Source organism: Phocoena phocoena, chromosome 2, assembly GCF_963924675.1.
Source record: "Phocoena phocoena chromosome 2, mPhoPho1.1, whole genome shotgun sequence".
Taxonomy (NCBI): domain Eukaryota; kingdom Metazoa; phylum Chordata; class Mammalia; order Artiodactyla; family Phocoenidae; genus Phocoena; species Phocoena phocoena.
Window position 1 is genome coordinate 71,944,499 of NC_089220.1, and position 20,139 is coordinate 71,964,637.

Consider the following 20,139-nt stretch of genomic DNA (forward strand, 5'->3'; position numbering starts at 1 on the left):
TTGACATATTTCCATTATTGTCCTACGAAATCTCCACAAAGTTATTGCTTCAGCAGTTCCTAAAAGGCTGGCTACACATAACAGCCAATGCTATATTGAAGGCTTGCTGGACCAGTATGGCCAAACAGTAATAATTTTAATGACATTTATACCAAATGATCTCATACTGAAATGGTTTTAAACTTTGCCCCTTCTGTATGTTAATTATAGATGGGTTTTGCCTTACAGCTTCTCTGAGGATTTTATCAGTATTCCTCTTTCCATTTTACAGATGGGGGGACAGGGCAGAGAGAGGTTAAGTGACTGCCCAAAGCAAGAGCTGGAATCAGTGACTGTGCTTGGGCCCTCTACTCTCATCCTTAACCACTGAGGATCCTGACTCTGTCACCCCAACTTCCTGCACACACCAGGCCTGCCAACCACTGTAACAGCCAGTGACAGCTGAGTCATGATGAGCCGCTAGTAGGGAAAAGAAAATATAAGCCAGATTTTCATCCTGTATAAGTCTAAGGGAACTTTAAATTGCCAGATGTCAATCTGGAACATTTCCTGAGTGCTAAGCTCTCACGCACAGATGGAAAACACGGTTCCCTACAGAGGATTGGGCTTTAAGGACACACTCAAGGCAGACCTCAGTCCAGAACACAGGAATGGCACCTGGCTCTCCATGGCTCAGAAGTGTCCCTTTGCTGTTTGTCATTTAATCTTTCCAGACTCCAAATCTCATCTCTAGAGGGCATTTATATTCTCACTTGCCTGTGAGTCAGAGCATTGTGTTGGAAAGCTACTAGGCTTTGTTACTGTCAGACTTGGATTTGTACTTTGTCCCCACCTCTCATTAACCGTATGTCATTGGACCAGCTAGTGAACCTTGCTGGACCCCACTGTTCTCATGTTTCAAAATTTAAGGCTTCCGGAAGCAGTCTTCACAATGATACTGTGAGGGTTAAATATGATGACATAACTAATAAAACATTGCTGTTGTATGACAGGCACTCAGTGCATGCCCTCTTTCTCTCATTCTTTGTTGACATTCATGAATAAAATATCTTGGAAATATTTGGTAAAGAGAAATAATGCTGATATATTAGTCCCATTTAATAAGCCTTCGCTCTGGGTCAAAAAGGTATCAACAAGTTATCTCATAAAGAAGCAAGGTAATTGAGATAAATTAACTGGAAAAATAGAATACTATAAAGGGGTTAGTTAATTGTCCTCAAATAAATGAACTGTTTTCATTCAATAAATTATGGTTTCTTATTAGTTTTCACCTCTGCTGAAAGGCACAGTGAAATGTGTTCAGCATCAAGTAATGCATAAGGAAAAACCTCCTAATAATAATGGTTAAAATCTAGAATATTTTTCTAGGGGAGAATGCCCAGAGGTTTATGGAAAGACAGGTATATTCCCATTCTAGGGCAGCAGAATCAATGAAAACCTGCAGTTACACTAACATTCCTAAAATAATATAAGACAAATATGGGGAATTATTTGATTAACTAGAAAACTATTAAGAAGAAGAAAGGATTCACAGAGACCGCCTAATACTGAGGGGAGAGTCTTAGAGTTATTATCTTATAACTATCCTTTTGACCTTATGTCCCCAAAAAGGGTATTTATAACTACTCTTTTTACCTTAGATAAGTTACATGTTTAATTCTCAGTCTCCTCACATGAAAGTGGAATGTTTGAATTAATTTAGGATAATTTTAAGTAGTTGGTTTCTTTCTGATTTAAAATGTCTCTATAATTACAAAATAAAAGGATATTTTCATACTTTTTTTAGAACCAGACATACTTTGCAAGATGAAGTATGTCTGTAATATAAATTTTCATCTGTCTAAACATGACCAAACTACTCTTCAGTCCAGAGGCAGGATGATGGATTCGAGGTCACAGTGCACAGCACATTGCATCTATGCCTGCCACGCAGATGTTCAATAAAAATTTTTTGAGAAAAATAATGCACGACCAGATAATCTCAGACCGTAGCTCTACAGTCTGTTCAAACACTCATTCAGCAAACCTACTATGTGACAGGCAGGATATCTCTTATTTGCAGTGGTATTTGGGTATGACATGAGCACCAAGTTTAGTTCTTTAAGAGTTCCTCCACTCAATTTAAAATTTTCCCAATACTCTCAAAGGCAAATGAAATCAGGTGATTTTGTATTATAGAGTAAAAGCTGCAAAGGGTGGTTTTCTGATCAAGTTTGTCTTCAGTGACAGAGGCTGTCAGAGAGCTGGAATAAACTGGAGGTTTTGTAAAATTCTGAGGGTAAAGGAATCTTCTCTTAGTCTTTAGGGAATGGAGTGATGGAGCAGTAAAGCAGCATTAACTTGGAGCGAAAAATGAGTTTTCTGCTACATGTGGACCTTCTTAATGAATAATCACTAAATTGTTATTAACTATCTATGCTGAAAAAGGTGAAATAGACAAGGATGAACAGGAAAGAGGTGTGCAAGTAGGTTTTCATGGGGATTCGACATGCAGACTGATTTTCAAAGGCTTTGACTCAGAAGACTCAGAAAATAAAGTCAAGAACAAGTAGGTGTATAGGGTGTCATTTTGGTGGGTGAACGAGTTGTACCATAGGTTCCTTTCCTGCAAATAGTATTGTCACAGTGTCTGCTTAAGTTATTTGATCCGAGCTTTAAAAAGAAACATAGCAAGTCTCCCTTTCGGAAAGGAGACCCTAAGACGTTTAACAGAAATTATGGTTTCTTTTCATCAACAGTGCTACAAGCCTTACTGCCACCAGCACGAATGACTGTAGCTCACAAACCCTGTACTCCTTCTTCAAGTTAAGCCCTCAAGAATACTCAAAGCTAAACAGTGGAATTCCAACACTGATGTGGGCTTTTTGCTCTCATTTTAAAATGCGTTATGTAAGGGGGAGAATCCTTATCTGGAACTACAGGTTTGAACACACCATAAGTCTTAAATTAGACCTTTCTTTGAAGTTTACTTACAGAAAGGTAGATGGGAACACAGATAGAGCTGAAAGTCAGACTCTGGTGCCCATGCAGCAGTGCCTTTGGTGTGAGAGGGTTAGAAAAAGATGAACAAAAACCGAAAGACTATGGACACTAAACACCTGTGTTTATTTGACGAAGAAACGTCCATTGCTGAGAACATTTCCTTGAAATTTATTCCCTGGAATTATGTTCATATGAGAAGTGAGGTTAACTCTTCCTGGGAGGAGAATATTTCCCCTCATGAGAGAAATTAACTATTTTAATCACAGTGCTGTGGAAGGTAGAATTACAGTAAATGCTAAAGGAAAGAACTGTCCTTCGTCTGAAATTTACAATGACGTTTAGCCTTTTCTTTCCTCTAGGACAGCATATCCCTCTCTCCATATAATTCTTATGCTTACCACATTCTGTACTCACCATCTCTTTACTGGTCTGCCCTCCCTCTTACTCATTATTTGTTACAACTTTATTATATAATACTGGGCATGATTTAGAAAATATGTCCAATATATATGTGTCGAATAGATACTTTGCTGCTTTTCGTTTTTAAAATTCATTTTAATTCTTAAGATGACAACGTACTACAGAGTTTATAATGTAGAGGGACTAAATCATCCGTAACCTTACCACTCAAGCCAGCAAATATTATTTTGGGAAAGGAATACTTTTTGGAGGAAATACAAATCTAAAATTAAATATCATTTTACATCTTTAGGTAGAAAACATAAAATCATACTCAGAGTGTTCTTAAAAATATATTTCCTAAATTTAAATTTCCTTAAAAGCCATAACACTTCATCAAGATGTCTTAAGTGGGTGAAGATGATCTCATTTAGCAGATGAGGAGAAAGAAAGAGAGCTTCATACAACTATTTCAATGACAAAGAATGGATTAGATTTAAAATGATCCTCTCAGTTCAGGCTCAAATAGTGGTGACATACTTTCACTGCATGGACTGGGAATAGGTTTGGAATGGTTTCTTGTATCAAAAGGTTGTACTGAAAACTGCCTTGAAAATATTTTCTAAATTGTAGGCGTGATGAAAATTCTTTGAGGAATGTGTCTTTTTTTTCTTTTAATCAGACCCCAATTTTCCAAGGTGAATATAAGAACAAAGAATATCCAAGCAACTCCTAGACTATTGAGTTGAGATTCACATCCATGTCATTTTCTCTATATTGGCAGGTGGGATCACAGGGCTCTGCTTTATGGAGGCTTTACAGAACCCTTCATGGACAGTATAGGCAAATGTAATTTGACTTTTCATTTTCTGTATAAAAATAGTGGATATTATAAAGCCAGTAGTAACCTAGGTATTTTGACACACGATATTTTTTTTTTTGCTCTTTTACTCCTCAATGAAAGCAAGATTTAATCACCAAAGTGAATTTTTAACGTAATTTGCCCGTATCATTGTGTTTACTGTAAACACAACAGTTAAATAGATTTGATTTCTACCCTCCTGGAGTTTGGTGAAGACACAGAGTTTGCGTTAGGATTCAAAATAACCCTTCCTCTTCACAGATCAGACGGTTGAGTCTCGTGTTGCCTGTTGGTGTTGGAATAGGTATGGGATATCAAACCAACACAGCATGATTAACCCAAAAAGGGTCAGAGGAGAGAAACATTTCCTTTCCTCCCTTGAGTATTTAAAAAATTTGTTCTCCACATTACTCATGCAACTGTGCTCAAAGTGAAAAAAATTATTTAGCTAATCCATTTTGGGTAGGTTAAAAGGAAGTTGAGAGTAGGTCATTAACTGGTCCGAGAAATTTTTCAGAGCTAGAGTTACTTTTCACCACATCTCTTTTCAGAATAGTTTTTTGTCTTAATCATGCCAATACCCACACTCTGAGAAAACCACTCTATAGTCAGACAAAAGAGACTGACCACTGAAACCAATTCCTCAAACCACTGAAATCAATGAGACTTAACAAATTGGATGTCACGGATAAGTACAGGGAGGATTTTCGGATGAAGCTCAGATTTCTGGCTTGGGAACAGGATATAAAAAGTAGGTTTGATCATGAATTCCATTTTAGATGGAGTAAACTTGACATGTCTATGAGATGTTCAGTTAGAGAAGTCTATTAGGATATATTATATATGGGTCTGGAACTCAAAAATGAGGTCTAGTCCTGAAATAGATAATTGTGAGTCATCGGCATATAACCTAAATTGAAGAGTCTTTAACGGGTTAAATGCGATGGGGCCAGAAGAGACCCTTTACTTATGGTGAGGGGAGGAGGTACAGAGCTGAAGATACCACCCCATTGTGAAGGTGATCCATGACACTTCAGAGGTTGTTGCTGCAATGGTTCTCTGGCCTTCATGCATTCATTCTCACAACCGAGGCACAGGCAGCAGACCTCTTTGAGTGGGGCAAAAATCCAAGAGAAAGTCTCCAGGAAGGCCACCCCCTTCCCTTAAAAATCACTCAAGCTTGTCAATAAATAGAGGTTCTGGTTATCATGGCATCTCAAGGGAATATCCCCCCCAGTCAGGTGTCCCTAGTCTGGGGACTGAACAGTGAAGATTATGGATAGATTGAGAAGGTAGTGAAGAACTCGCCCCTTCTATACGAATAGAGTATCTTGTACTGACCATTTACAGGGCTAAGATTATAATTAGGCCGTCTCTGTCCCAAACCTCAGTCTCAAAGTCTGCCTCTTTATTATTCTAACACTATTCTTTTAAATCTAACCCTGCTTTTAGTCTACAGGGGTATCTATTTAAAAAAAAACCCATATACCTGAGAGACGCCACACTTTAAGAACTTACTGTGAATTACCTGGATGTTATAGTGGCAAAAGTATTGAATTTAAAGTCAGAACATCTTGCTTTAGTTTTCTGTCCTACCATTTATTAGATTTAGCACTTGGATAAGTCATTTTCCTTTTCTAGGCCTCTATGTCTAAGCTTATAATAAGTGATAGGGTTGCATGAGATAATCTCTAAGATTTCTGCTCTAAACATTTCTGGATGGGATTTAGTTGATAGCCAAACACATGTAAATATTTATATACTAACTCAATTCTTCAGTTATTGATTCAGTGAACGCACTAAACACACATTAGGTGCTCCAGGGATATACAGATAAATAAGGAGCTCAGAGACTAGTGGAACTGAGATATATTTTTCCCTAGGTGAAAATGTATTTTCTCAATAACCAATTCTTCAGGTTGTAGGTCCTTTTTTTATGAGTCAGTCTTGGCATGTGGGGTTGGAGGTTGCTGGAGAGGGGGGAAAAACATTTATTGTCCAAAGTGATGTCCTGAGAAACTAATCTTGAAACTGTAGATGCTGAGGGTCACAACATAACCACACTTCAGGGGACTTTTAACAAAGAGTAGTGCCAATAGATTACAGTTAAATAGACATCCTGGTAACAGAATCATCTAAAATAGCAAGACTCTACCTCTTAAGGTAGAAGATATATACCCAAAAGGTACGAGAGAAGGCTAGCCATGTGGCTTTGGGGACTTTCAGTGGGTATGGAGCTCTGTCTAGATACATGTGTCTAATGTGTTTGGATCTGTGTAGTTGATATGATTTCACATAGTATCTGGGGCCAGTATGTACCTGCTAGAGCATTCCTACTCTTTCCCAGACTTTCTTCTCTACTGTCCCATCAAACAGAATATAAGTCAAATTTCTGTGAGTTATAAGGGCAACTTTACTTATTTTAGGAAAAGTACGATACAGGGGAGAGGAGCAAGTGCTAATAAGAGAGAGAAACGTCAGCTTTTTAAACCAGAATGATCTGACTGGGAGGTTAAGCTTGCTTGCTAGTGGCATTATTTCTCTTTTCTTATATGTCCATTTCTTGCTGTTCAAGATCCCCACCTTCTTCTTTTGGTAACAGTAGCCTTTTTTTCTTTCAGAGAACTATGCCTTCACCATTCCACGTGGTCCTGATGGCTATGCCCTCTCCAGCTTCATCCTCAGCCGGTGAGTGAGCCCATGAGTCATGTTAAGCCAGTTAGACTATATTTCCTTGGCATTTAGAAGTATCAGAGAGGAGTGACACATGCTTTGAAAACAGTTGATGCAGAGTCATCCCGATTGCAAACCCCAGTGAGAATGCCTTGTTTTGGCTATGTTGGGGCAACTTTGGATCCCACTTTCCCAGAGCCCATTCAGTCCCTCTCTTCAGTTCTCTTTTTTTTAAAATAAATTTATTTATTTGTTTTATTTTTGGCTGCGTTGGGTCTTCGTTGCTGCCCACGGGCTTTCTCTAGCTGCGGCAAGCAGGGGCTACTCTTCGTTGCGGTGCTCGAGCTTCTCACTGCGGTGGCTTCTCCTGTTGTGGAGCACGGGTTCTAGGTGCACAGGCTTCAGTAGTTGTGACATGCGGGCTCAGCAGCTGTGGCTTACAGGCTCTAGAGCGCAGGCTCAGTAGTTGTGGCGCATGGGTTTAGTTGCTCCATGGCATGTGGAATCTTCCTGCACCAGGGCTTGAACCTGTGTCCCCTGCATTGGCAGGCAGATTCTTAACCACTGCACCACCAGGGAAGCCCTCTTCAGTTCTCTTATCTGCCCAGTATTCTGTCAACAAATTCCTCATTTGCTTATGCTAGACAGTCTAGGTTTCTCATACTCACATTGTTATGGACTGAATGTTTCTGTCCTCTCAAAATTCATATGTTAAAATTCTAACCTTCAGTGGGATGGTACTGTGAGGTGGGGCCTTTGGGAGGTGATTTGGTCATGAGGGTGAAACCCTCATGAATGGGATTAGTGCCCTAATAAAAGAGACCCTGGAGAGCTCTCTAGCCTCTTTCCACCCTGTGAGGATACAATGGGAAGTGTGCACATCAGAAGAAGGCTCTTATCAGAGCCCTATCATGTTGGCACCCTAATCTCAGGCTGCCAGCCTCCAGCACTGAGGAAAATATAATTCTGTTGGTAATAAGCCACCAGTCTATGGCACTTTCTTAAGTATCCCAAACTGACAGAGATACATATTAAGTAGATGAAGCCTTCTCTCTGTATTGCTCAATAAAATGAGCCCTTCCAATTCAGAGGAAGGTTAAGAAATATATTTGAAGTAGATTTGGGAGACAGAGTTAATGATCCTGGATCCTCCCCCCTTGACTATGTGTAAGGAAGAACAATGAAATTCAGATTCTTGAGGGTCTCTTTTAATTGAAACCTTATTTATGACATCTCTGTTCTGAAGAGATTGGTCCTGAAAACAGAAACCCCTCTTAACAACAGAGGGGCTTCTTTGAAGGTTTTGACAGGCCCCTGCTCATGTCCAAGAGCTACTGCAAGCAGATTGATTTCATTTGCCCCAGCCCCTCTCTCTTTTCTGCTAGCTAAAGTGGAATGTCCAGAATTTTCCCTTAGCTTCTGCTTTGGTTCTTGAACAAAGGGATTCCATTATCTTCTACTCTTTCTTCAGGCTTGTCTACAAGTCATTTGTTATATTACAGCATTTCCAGAAATTTAGCAAATTCTTGAAAAGAAAGATTTAATCTTCTCAGCAGAAGCTGGAGAAGATTTATGTACGCCTATTCTTAACATGTCAAAATGTGGCTTGGCTGCTAAATTTACTGGGACCGCCTACACAGCTGAGGATTCCTGTGACTCTGCTGGAAATAATGGCTTTAGGAGGTAATCAAACAGCATTAGAGAAAAATATTTGAGAGAAAACAGATTTTTAGGTTGCAGAAGGATTTCTCATTTTATAAAAGAACATTACATTTTTAGGAGCTCATTAAGTTGTTTTCCCCTATGTTTGACCCCAAATTAGAGTTTGGATTTCTTAATTTTCTCTTCTGAAATTGTCTGCAAGGTATTGGGAAACTTGAGTTTCCAAGTCTTCAAATCCACAGCAAATGAAAGCACTAATTCTTAAGTATTATTATGGAATAAATTGAATTTTGTTAGGCTGCCTTTTGTAATCCTTATTTTTTTCTGTGCTTAATCATTATAGGTAATTTAAAAATAAATACTTCTGCAAGTGAACCAATAGAAATATTTCACTGTCATTGAACAGAAAGCTAAAAGCCTAATTACTATAGGTATTGAATATTCTTCTGTAGTAGTAATTTCTTCACTCTTTCAATATATTTAACATCCACAGTTTCTCCCTTTATATATTGGGTTTTTGGGGGTTTTTTTTTTCTCCATTTCGCGGAAGAAAATGGTACTCTGTTATACAAATGTGCTCCCTCTTTCCTTTGAAACTGTATTCAGTCAGTCCCCACAGAAAGAATAGGTAACGAAATTCTATCTCTCAAGTGTGTGTAGACATATCAATCACTTTAAGTGGAAACAATCATTCCTCTGCCATTTGGAGCCAACATCTTTGAACACAGAAGCAGTACTGTTGCTTTCTGTTACTAAAAATAGTTTTTCCCTATAATGCTTAGGTTTACATTCCATCCACATGCGGCAGAGGTCAAGAAAAGCAGATTTCCTGATAACATTTGATTTGAGCAAAGGGAGTGATAAAAGGTGCATTCTGTAATCTGGGTTTAGAGCCGACTGAAGATGTGGAGTTCGGTGGAGGTAGTCCTGTGCTGTTTCCCTCCCACCAGTCCCAGATCGCTGCCCAGGCTTGGTCAGGAAGTACAAAGAGTTGTAACTCTTTTCCGTGCCTTTGACACCCAGACCTCCCTACTCTAACGTCCCCTTCACAATCCAGCATTTTTTTTTCTCCCTCCTACATAAGCAAAAAGATTTCAGATTTGTGCTGCCACCTTTTTTCTTAAGAATCATCATACATGTTAAGCTTTTGTCTTGGTTTCAGTATTTTAGGAAGCTGACACCAGAGGATAAGGCATTCGACCTCTTTTATTGCAACTGTTCCCATCCTTCACGCCTGCTCTACCTACCGTAGACGTTAAAACCCACGCGTGTTTAAAATGCTGCTGGCTAAAAGCATGGTGCTGATGATGAACGGGAGAAATATCGTGTTAGCACAGACCCTGTGGTTACTGTGAGGTGCTGCTGTCTCTACCCAGGGCACTGTTGCTGTGAAGCAACGAGGCTGTCGCTCCCAATCCCCAGATACAGAGCAGTATCAATGCAGAAATATTAAAGAGAAAATTAATAATTTATTTCAAAAATTCATTTGCAGCTGCACTTCAGTGAATTAATTACTTTTTGTTTTTCTCTTTTTATTCATTCCTCTCTCTTGCTAATGATCAAGTTAGAACTAGAAAGAGGAAGTAAGTGGGGTTGGAAGAGGTGGGAGTCTGGTGCTGCCAGAGCGGAAAGCACAAAGGAGACCATGCTTTAATGTGGGTGCCCTAAGGGACCTGACAAGTGAATAGAGATAGGTTAAACTTAATCCTATCTTCTCTACCCCAAAAGCAATAGGAAACCATTTTACCATGTTATAGATTCTACTTAGTATTTTAGAAGAGGGGACAATTAAAATCCAGCAAGCCAAAGTCCCAAGTTATTAAGAAGATTAATCTGTTGTTTATCACTACATCTTCTATGCAATTCACTTCCCTCTATGCAATTCACTTCATTAAAATAGTATAGCCACACAGGCAAAGCGATTGTATAATAGTGCTTAAGTGTTAATGGAGCTTGTGTACTGACTTCCAGAAGGGTTAGGGTAGGCCCAGCCAGTTTTACATAACACTGGCTTATCACAACTTGCCAGACGACGCTAAGGTAATGTATGGCAAGGTTCAGATTCATAGCCATTTTAGTCATTTTCTAAACTAGAATAGAAAAATCAATCAGAGAAATTGTATTTGCCAAATCCCAGACTGAGGCAAAGCAGATACTTTCTCCCATGTTTAAAACATTCATGGAACGGGAAGACAGTTCCCATCACGCTAGTCCAAGGTACCATTTTTAAAGCAAGCAAAAAGATGTGTGTCTTAATATACCTTATTCTAAGTAGCCATTTGATAGGAGAAATAACCTTTGTACTGAGGTTTTGAAAACGAATGTAAAGGCAAACACTGAATTTTCTCCAGTAATCTTATTGCTCCGGCAAGGCACAGGATCCATAGCCATTTACGTACCAAATGATCCCCTCAGGGATAAACAGTTTCCATCGGTGCAAATGAATGTTCTGGTATGTGTATCAGCAGAATGGGAGATAAAGTTAAGGAAGAAGATGGAGAGAATTCAGTGTTTAATTTTGTCCCAAAGATCAGAGACTAGGAAAGGAAAAGAAGGAGGTTCGTAGAGGGAGAAGGACTTCAAGAGCCAGTGTTAATGACATCGAAGGCAGGTATTCTTCTCTTCTGGTCGGTGCAGACTATCACCGGGGAGCCTGCTGAGCCCTCTCTGGAGAGTTGTCTAGCTTGCGTCATAATGCTGTGCCCCAGGCCGGTTATAGTCACTGGCCACCGCTTTCACATGATCAGGAGCTCATCAGCTAATTCCAAGTTTGCTTTCTGGAGATTGGAATGGGACATCACCATCTACAAAGTGTTTCTTTGCTTAAACTTCTAAAGTGTGCCTAACAGATAACCAAAACCACGTATCTCAAGGGTCTTGGTAGAAAAGGTTTCCTCTCCCAACACTGAAAACTCTTCAGATCACATGAATGCATAATTACACCAATGTTTGTTTATGTAACTGTTTAACATAAAGAGACCTATCTGAAGGAGACTTGTTCAATATCATTAAACCACCAATAACCCCCATGCACTAAATCTACTGGTAACATTCCACTAGCAATGAATGTACACTTACATTTCCATCTTCCCTAGAAATGCTTTATTTGAAAATTTATCAGAAAACAACTAATCATATCAGACAATAAGAAACTTAAAATCTATACCTAAGATATATCAATACCTTTGCCGTTCCAAGCGAATGTAGAATAGCATTTGATAATGTGATAAGAAATGTTCTGTTTGTCTCGTATTGTGTATGTTAAAAGTAGCGTTAAATGGAATAATCGGTCAAAACTTTCTCTAGCATCTCCTGGCAAGTGATTATGCAGGAGCCGGAAATTTGGTAGACATCCTTCCTTCCTAATTCCTTCAGCAGGAACATTTAGGACGGTATAATGATTGGCTTTAAGGAATCTTGTGCTTGTGAAAAACTAACCTGATTCTGCTTTATGCATTCAAAGTTCTGCTCCTGCCAGATTCTTCGCATACCCTGGAAGCTCCTGGAGGCTTTTGACTACCTAGTACTGCCCTCATGTGGGCCAATAGTGTCACTGTTACAAGCAGCTACCTGCTTTTCATTTTTGACATTTGCAGAGGAAGTAAAAATTATGATTTTTAATAGTTTTTATCCTATACATTGGTCTCAATTTTCAACTGAAATAGACTGCTTTCCAGTCTCTGAATTAGCCAGAAAAAACTACTAGGTGGGTATGCTTGGAAATAAAGAACAGGGGAGAGGAGATAGGAAAATCTAGGCCAATGTTCTCTCTCACCTGGGATTCTTGTTTTTCTCCTCCCAGAAGGTCAAATCCCAGCTGAATCAGTATGCAGATCACATACACAGCAACCACAGTTCCAGACTAGGAAATGTGCTAATTGGCTCACCCGCTCAAAGAACCAGGGTACCAGGCATCTGACACACAGCCTCTGAGAGAAGCAGGGCTTAATGCAGGACAAAATGTTCTTGCCACTCTGCACCGTCGCCTATCCTTGCTTCTAACAAGCAGTCTGGCCATACACAGTGGTGACTGGAGCACTTTCATAATTATTTGCCTCTTTGTAGACTAATGTGTACACTTGGGATTTTAGAATGCAATCTAATTCAGAAGAAATTAAAATTAAAGCCAGTACCCCTTCGGCCTTCTTTCCTCATACATTTCTCCTGTAGTGTTCCAAATAGTGCTCTAAATAGTGTAATGCATTCGAAAGGTAGGTCAGAAACTTAATCTCAGTGGTGTTAACACCCTTTAGACCTGTTCTTAGCATTGAGAATATGGTCAAAGCTATAGTCCCCTACCAGACGGTACAGTCCAAGAAACAATCCCGTTGGTTACTCCATATAATTTCCCCCACTATTTGCCTCATGACTCCAACTCACATACTGTTCAGTTGTTTTCTGAGATCGTATCTGGAAGAGATGGAGTGCATTCGAGAAGGAGCGTAGAATTTCGTGAAAGAGTGCTTGCCCAGTTCCCGGAAGCCATAATATCCTTGGAGCTCTCTGAATCGGAAGCTATCTTCCCGAATCACGGGGCGTCCGTGGAGCTGATTCAATAGGAATAGGAACAAACCACAGGCCTCGGCTGTTGATTAACTCTGATAACTTACCCTGCCTAATGAGGTGGAGGTCTTTCATGCTGCCACTGCCTGATGGAGCTAATAAGATGTACACTTATTAAATATTTAGATAACTGTGGTAGTCATAATAGTGGTAATGATAGCCACACGATGACATGATGAAGAAGAAAGCATCCTTGAACTGAAAAGGTTTCATTCTGCCAAAGCAAGTCAAAAGAGCTTAGAAGACTGCCATGACCCGTGTGCAGAAGACATAAAGATTATTTAGTTGTTCCTTTGCTTTATAATGTTTTTATAAACGAAAAGTAATCATCTAGAAGATCTCCTGGGATCACCTGGCTACGCAAAAATTCAACCAGTTCCCAGACGACATAGATAACTTTCTCTTGATTGGAGTTTGTATTTTGACCTGAAACTAGCAAAGAAAAGCTCTGTCTCTGCTGCTGAAAATTTTTTCTTGCTGGTAGTTTTCAAATTTTCTGTTTCACAGAGCCTCCGAGTTTGGGGCAGGGTGAGATGTGAAGATGTCAGAAAATTCAAGAAAACTTCTATTTTGTAAGACTCGAAAGGATTTGATAAGAATATGAATTGTCAGTTTTGCTCATCACTCAGTTCTAAAAATCTATACTCAAAACCTTTCATGTCTGTCTAATCCCTCACTAGCATCAAACATAATAAAATCAAAATAAACTTCTGATAAAAATCAAGTTTCAAAATTTTACCATGGATTTCTTTTCTGTTTGATTCTTTTTGATCAGCACCAGATACACCAGAAACAAACAAGTTTCTCCTAAATCCCATTTTGTCTCAGCAGTACTCCTAGCAGGGAGAAAAAAAAAAAAAAAGACAATATGGAAATGATGCTAAGATATTTCTTCTGTCATCTCTTTTAACAAGTTCATAAAAGCAATACCCATATTGGCCTTATGAATTTTCCAAATTGAAAATAAGATGGAAATAATACAGTAAGGCTCAGCTTTTGAATCTGTAGTGATCTTTCTCTTGCATTAGGAAATTTTACATCCCTGACAATTCAGTAGCACTTTTTTCTCTTTTCTCTTAAGTCTAATGTAAGTCTAATGGGCTCATTTAAGCCTGTAATGAACAGCTTAGGAGTCTTTACTTTCAGGTTCCCAGTCCTGGTAGGTGACAATAGCTAGTTTGCATTTGCCTTATGTATTGGATGCTGCATGGTAGTGAAATGCAATCCTTTGCTGTCTATACAATTATTACGATGTTTCTGCAACATGATATGCTCACTGACACTAGTTTACCTTTGGCAGCCCCAGGCTTGCAACCTGGTGGTATTTGAACGTACCTGCTCCGAAGAAAGCATAGGTCTAATGACAGCTTTGTGACGTGGAATGAGCTGAAAGAAGGCTCAACTGACCCGATTATAACAACATCCCTGAATCTGGAGATTCTTCTGGCTACTGATGATTACTTTTCTCATATTTGGCTAAAAAAACAGAGAGAAACATCTTTGACCAAGTCCCTGAACTATAGGAACTTTTCAGAGATCTTATTATTTTTTTCTTTTGTCCTGAGCAAGAGAGCTAAGGATAGCAAACTCTCGGGAGCATATTTATGACAGTTGACTCTTAATAGAGTTCCAGCTAATGTTGATGGAAGAGCAACAGTGGTACTTGCAAAATTTCTATTTTGTAGTGATCGTAGGTGGCAATCTGATCAAGACAGAGAGCAAGGAATTGTGGTTCTACTGTTTTAACAGTAAGATTGTATGTCTATGAGGGGCATTCGATGGCCTAAAGGAGATTCTGGACAGTTGCAAAAGTCTCCCACTCTTACCCCTTCCCACTTCTAAAATCCACTGCTAGTTTGGTGACCATTTTGGAAGTTTATGTTTAATTGTTTCTATATTTCATGATATGTAATATTTAGAGTAACATAAACAAAAGAGAAACATCCTGAACAAGTGTGGATCAAAGTAAAACCTACCTGATGAAAACAAACCAAACGAAATATTTATTTTGCACCAGTGGCTTTTGCTCCAGTTTCCTCCACGAGATCTAAATTAGTTCTATTAAGTCTATTTCCCAAAGAAGCTTTCATTTTCTGGGTCCATCTGCCAAAATGGATTGCCATTTGTATTGGACCCAGAAAGTGGTAAGCATGTTGAGAGAATTTGCTACAGATATGCCAGCTACTGCTGATATAGCAGTAGAAATGTTGCATAAGATTTCTTTGAAAGGAAGAACAAACTACAAACTAGCTATCGAGTACAAAAATTTCTCATCACTGTTGAGGTGCCATGAGGCCCCAAATTCTTCCTTACAAAGCCACCCACCAGATAGAAGAGAGAAAAAAAAAAAAAAGAGTGACAATTCCAATGTTCAGAAAAGAAGTCAAGAGCTGACTCTAGTGCTTTCCTTATGTTCTCTCCAGAGCTCCATGGAGCATGTTCTGTGCTGTTAATTGTTCCTAATCAACTGGATGAAAGAGAAAGCAAAAATAAGAACAACTCTTTGCTATATATCTAGTATATGCTCAGTTCTCCTCCAAGATAGGGGACACCTAGGAGAATCTTAGAAAAGATCTTTCTAGACATTTCCTCCCACCTGTTACCCAGTTCTCCCACTTGCTCTTTTTTCAGAGTGCTTTTAATACCTTCCCTGAAAATGTGTGCGGCATAATAATATGATAATAAGGGTATAATCAGCATAATAATCTTTAATATTCACGTAGTTCAACCTTCACCAAGTTCTAGCCATGCTAGAAAATAGATTTTGAATGAGTAGAACAGCCCCATCTAAGTCACTCTACTTAGAAACAGAGAACTACTACCATGAGTGTGTGATAACACTTTGAGAGCTGGTTCTTTGAGCAAGGTAAGAGTTGAGTTCCGTGATGTACACCAACAATCCCATATTTTATCTCTCTCAATTTGCTGCATTATAGTTGTCTTCTGACTTTGTCAGAATAAGATAGTCCAGTATTAATTACAGATAAAACCATGCTTCAAACAGTGCATAAATTGGACACTTGCAGAGATCTGACAGAACACGGTGCCCTCATTTTAAAATTTATTATGTCCCCTCCTTGCCCGAAGATAACACAATGTCCTAGACTTAGCACTTATGACAGACCCTACAATAGTACCGGGTAACTGTAGTTCAACTCTTAGTCCTTCAATTTTTCAAAAAAGTCATTCAGCTATAAGCTAGGTTTACCCATTCAGACTTCTTTCCGTATTGCTTGGATAAGTGAAGACGATGATCTTAGCAGCAAATTAATTTTAGTTTCCCACAGATAAATTCATTCTGAGAGAAATTGAGCAAGAGGAGAATATACACAAAAGCTGCATCTTTGGCCCGTGGGCTATCCACTTATGTTTTTAACTAACGTGAATTTTGGGAGCATTTCCTTATATAGTTGTGACCACTAAATTGTAACCATCCTGAAGACATCAGCTATATTCTATGCATCCCTGCAACTCTCAGATTACAGAATATCTGACCAGTAGTAGGTGCTCAATAAATATCTGCTTAAAAAATTAAGTCAATGAGCCAATGGACTCCTTGTTTTCTCTCTTACCGTAATACCATGATTTGCAGAAGAATGCAGAATATAGCAATTAGTCACATCTACTGAGTATATAACAAGCTAGCAAGCTCTTCACCCCTGAGTTGGGAAAAGTTAACTTATTTATTTCCTTTTTTCTCTAGACCTGCTTAACAGAGCTGCCTATTCATACCCCTTTCTAAGGGAAACCGGCCTTCTCAAATTTCTGCAGAAATTCAAAGGTTACTTATGGAAGAAACAATTCTATACCCCAAGCCATGGAGAATGGAACCAGAACAAGACATTTGACCCAGGAAATGTTTTCATATACTAATACGCTACCTAGGGATCTGCCCAGGTGGACGGCTTGATTTCATGAGATTAGCCAATTATACTCTCAGTCTTTAGAACTTGAGTGGGAAAAGGAAAAAAGTACTTTCCAGTCAAAAGAGGAAATAACAGAGGAACAGACAAGGGTAACTTTAGTGATGAGGAGAGATGAGATTGGGTAGCTAAACTTCATTAGTGGTAAATCACTAGGAGAAGAAGACCCCCAAACTCCTGCCCCTGAGATCTTTAAAGGACATAGAGTGCAGAAGCACCTCCATGAGGACCAAATCTATTACAGAGCATGTACTTAGATATCTGAGAGCCCACTACTTAATCCATTCCAGATGTGTTCCTAAGCTGCCCTTCTTTGTTGCTAACTTGAGTAGTACTTTATTCCTTACAATATAAGGATCCTAATGAGAAGCACTCAAAATATTTTCACATTTGTGAATAAGTGAAAGTTTTAACCAGCCCTCTTCTCTCAAAGAATGATTGAAGGAGGTGGAGAAACAAGGAAAGAAGGATGTCAGAAAATTAGGGAAGGTTCTACTATTCTTCTAGGATGGATATGCCCAAATCGGTAATTGCAGGCTTTCATCTGCTTATCGGTTGAATGTCATAATGAGCATCAATCTTCTATTTGTCTGCGATAAGCTGTATAAACTAGGAAGTTTTGAAAAAGCCAGGAACCATGGTGAACCTAGGATAAACTGCAGGTAATCGGTGCTGCTTTTTTTTTTTTTTTAACATTTTTATTGGAGTCTAATTGCTTTACAATGGTGTGTTAGTTTCTGCTTTATAACAAAGTGAATCAGTTATACATATATCCCCATATCTCTTCCCTCTTGCATCTCCCTCCCTCCCACCCTCCCTCTCCCACCCTTCTAGCTGGTCACAAAGCACCAAGCTGATCTCCCTGTGCTATGAGGCTGCTTCCCACTAGCTATCTATTTTACATTTGGTAGTGTATATATGTCCATGCCACTCTCTCACTTTGTCCCAGCTTACGCTTCCCCCTCCCCGTGTCCTCAAGTCCATTCTCTAGTAGGTTTGCGCTTTTATTCCCATCTTGCCCCTAGCTTATTCATGACCTTTTTTTTTTTTTTTTTTTAAGAAATCGGTGCTTCTTAATCTTTAATGCCCATAAGAATAATTTGGGGATAGCGCTAATAATGCAAGTTCTGATTTCATAGGTGTATGTTGGACCTAGGGTTTTGCATTTCTTACAAGCATCCAGGTAATGCCAGTGGTGCTGATCTGTCAGTCACATTTTGAGTAGCAAGGACATAAAATGAAGAGACCCTGTGTGCAGCTACACAACCAGTTTAATTTATGTTTTGTAGGATGGTAAATAGAAGATGACCATTCAAACCAGATCAGTTCACCATTTCTGATCTGTGTGGCTTTGAGCAACTCATTTAACCCATTTAGTTTCCTCGTTTGTAAAATGATGATATTTATCTTGCAGGATTATTCTGAAAATTAAACGATGTTACATATGTAAATTTCACAATAGCTCCTAAGCAAATGATATTTATTTTTCATTAATTCCCTGTGTTAATCAAAAAGCATTTTTAACAACATGCAATTTCCAATAATAAGTGTTAGAGGGGAAGAAATACATGATCCCTGACCTAAAGAGTTTACAAACCAATAGGAGTAAAAACCAAAATGTCCATAAATTGCTATGATATGATGTCAAATAATAAATGCCATAAGAGAGGTAAGAACAAAATGCTTTCGAGCTTAAAGAATGAAAGGTTTACTGAAGGATGGAAGAAAGAGAAAAAGATGCAGAAATAAGGGAAGATTTCAACAAGGAGGTTGCATTTGAACTAAACCTTAAAGGATGAGTATGCGTTCACCAGGCAGAGAAGATGGGGACTGTCATTTAAAGCAGAAGGTAATAGCTTGTAGACACCATGCTACTGTGGAAAACAGTGCCCTGTAATGGCAATTCCGGATTTCCACCGTGGCTAGAACTAAGTTGAATTGGGAGAAGAGTAGAGAGATGAAGCTAGCTGCACCCAGAAGGTAAAGACCTCATATGCCATGCTGAGTTCCTGGGACAGATGGCATCTCCTATTACAGATCCCATCACACATTATCATAATTATGCATTAGCTCAAACACAACTCTGTACCTCGACTACAAATGTCTGATCCATAACAAGTACTCAATGAATTCTTGTTGACAGCATAAATGTATACATGTTTCAGGGAGAGAGTTTCTTGCAGTAGGGTAAAAGGCCTTAAATAATATTCCATAGATAGATCCCATACACAGTTGCCTGTTCTACTGTCTTGCAGTGACCCCAGCCCACATAGACGCTCCAGCATAAATATGCTCCTTAGGGAGACACCAAGCATTTTTTTATTTGGAATGATTGTTATATTATATAACAAAACAACCATCCCATTATATGACCCGTTGCATGCATTCCATTTGCCCTCCCTGTGATGATTCAACCTCTTAGTGGTATTTAAGATAGTAAAGGTTGAGAGCAACCCTCATACTCTAAGTGGATTGGGATCATCAGATGAAAACCATGGTGTGTCGGCATTGCATCCACCATCACTTGTAACACAAAGTTCAGTAATATAGCTTGCAGCTACTAGTTGATTAGTACAGCTTTCTAGGCTAGGACTGCTGCTTTCTGAAACAGAAGCACGGGGCAGCTTATTTCCCCACAGAAGCAGAATGATACAGTCTCCAGTGAATGATATGATTTCAATACAGAAAGTCTGCTTATATCTCACTTCATTTTTATTCCATCTATTGATTTCTTCAGGATCGTGCACATGTATTGGAATACCTTTATTAAATCCCTCAGGCATTCCAGGTAAACACAAATAGAATAATTAGGAACACCCGTAAGAGAACAATTGTAAGTAGATCTTGCCTTCGTATTATATTAGGAATAGAAACCTTGAATTTATCAGATGGAATCATTTAAGGGCTGGCTCTAGGCAGAATGCCGAAACAGGCAAAAGCTTACTTTCTACGGAGGGAGGAGAGCACAGAGGTCAAGGGCATGGGCTGGAGGCAGGTTACTTGGATTTGAAACCTGACTCGAAGACTTCCTAGTTTTGTGATTTTGGATACATTGTTCAGTCTTTCCTGCTTCAG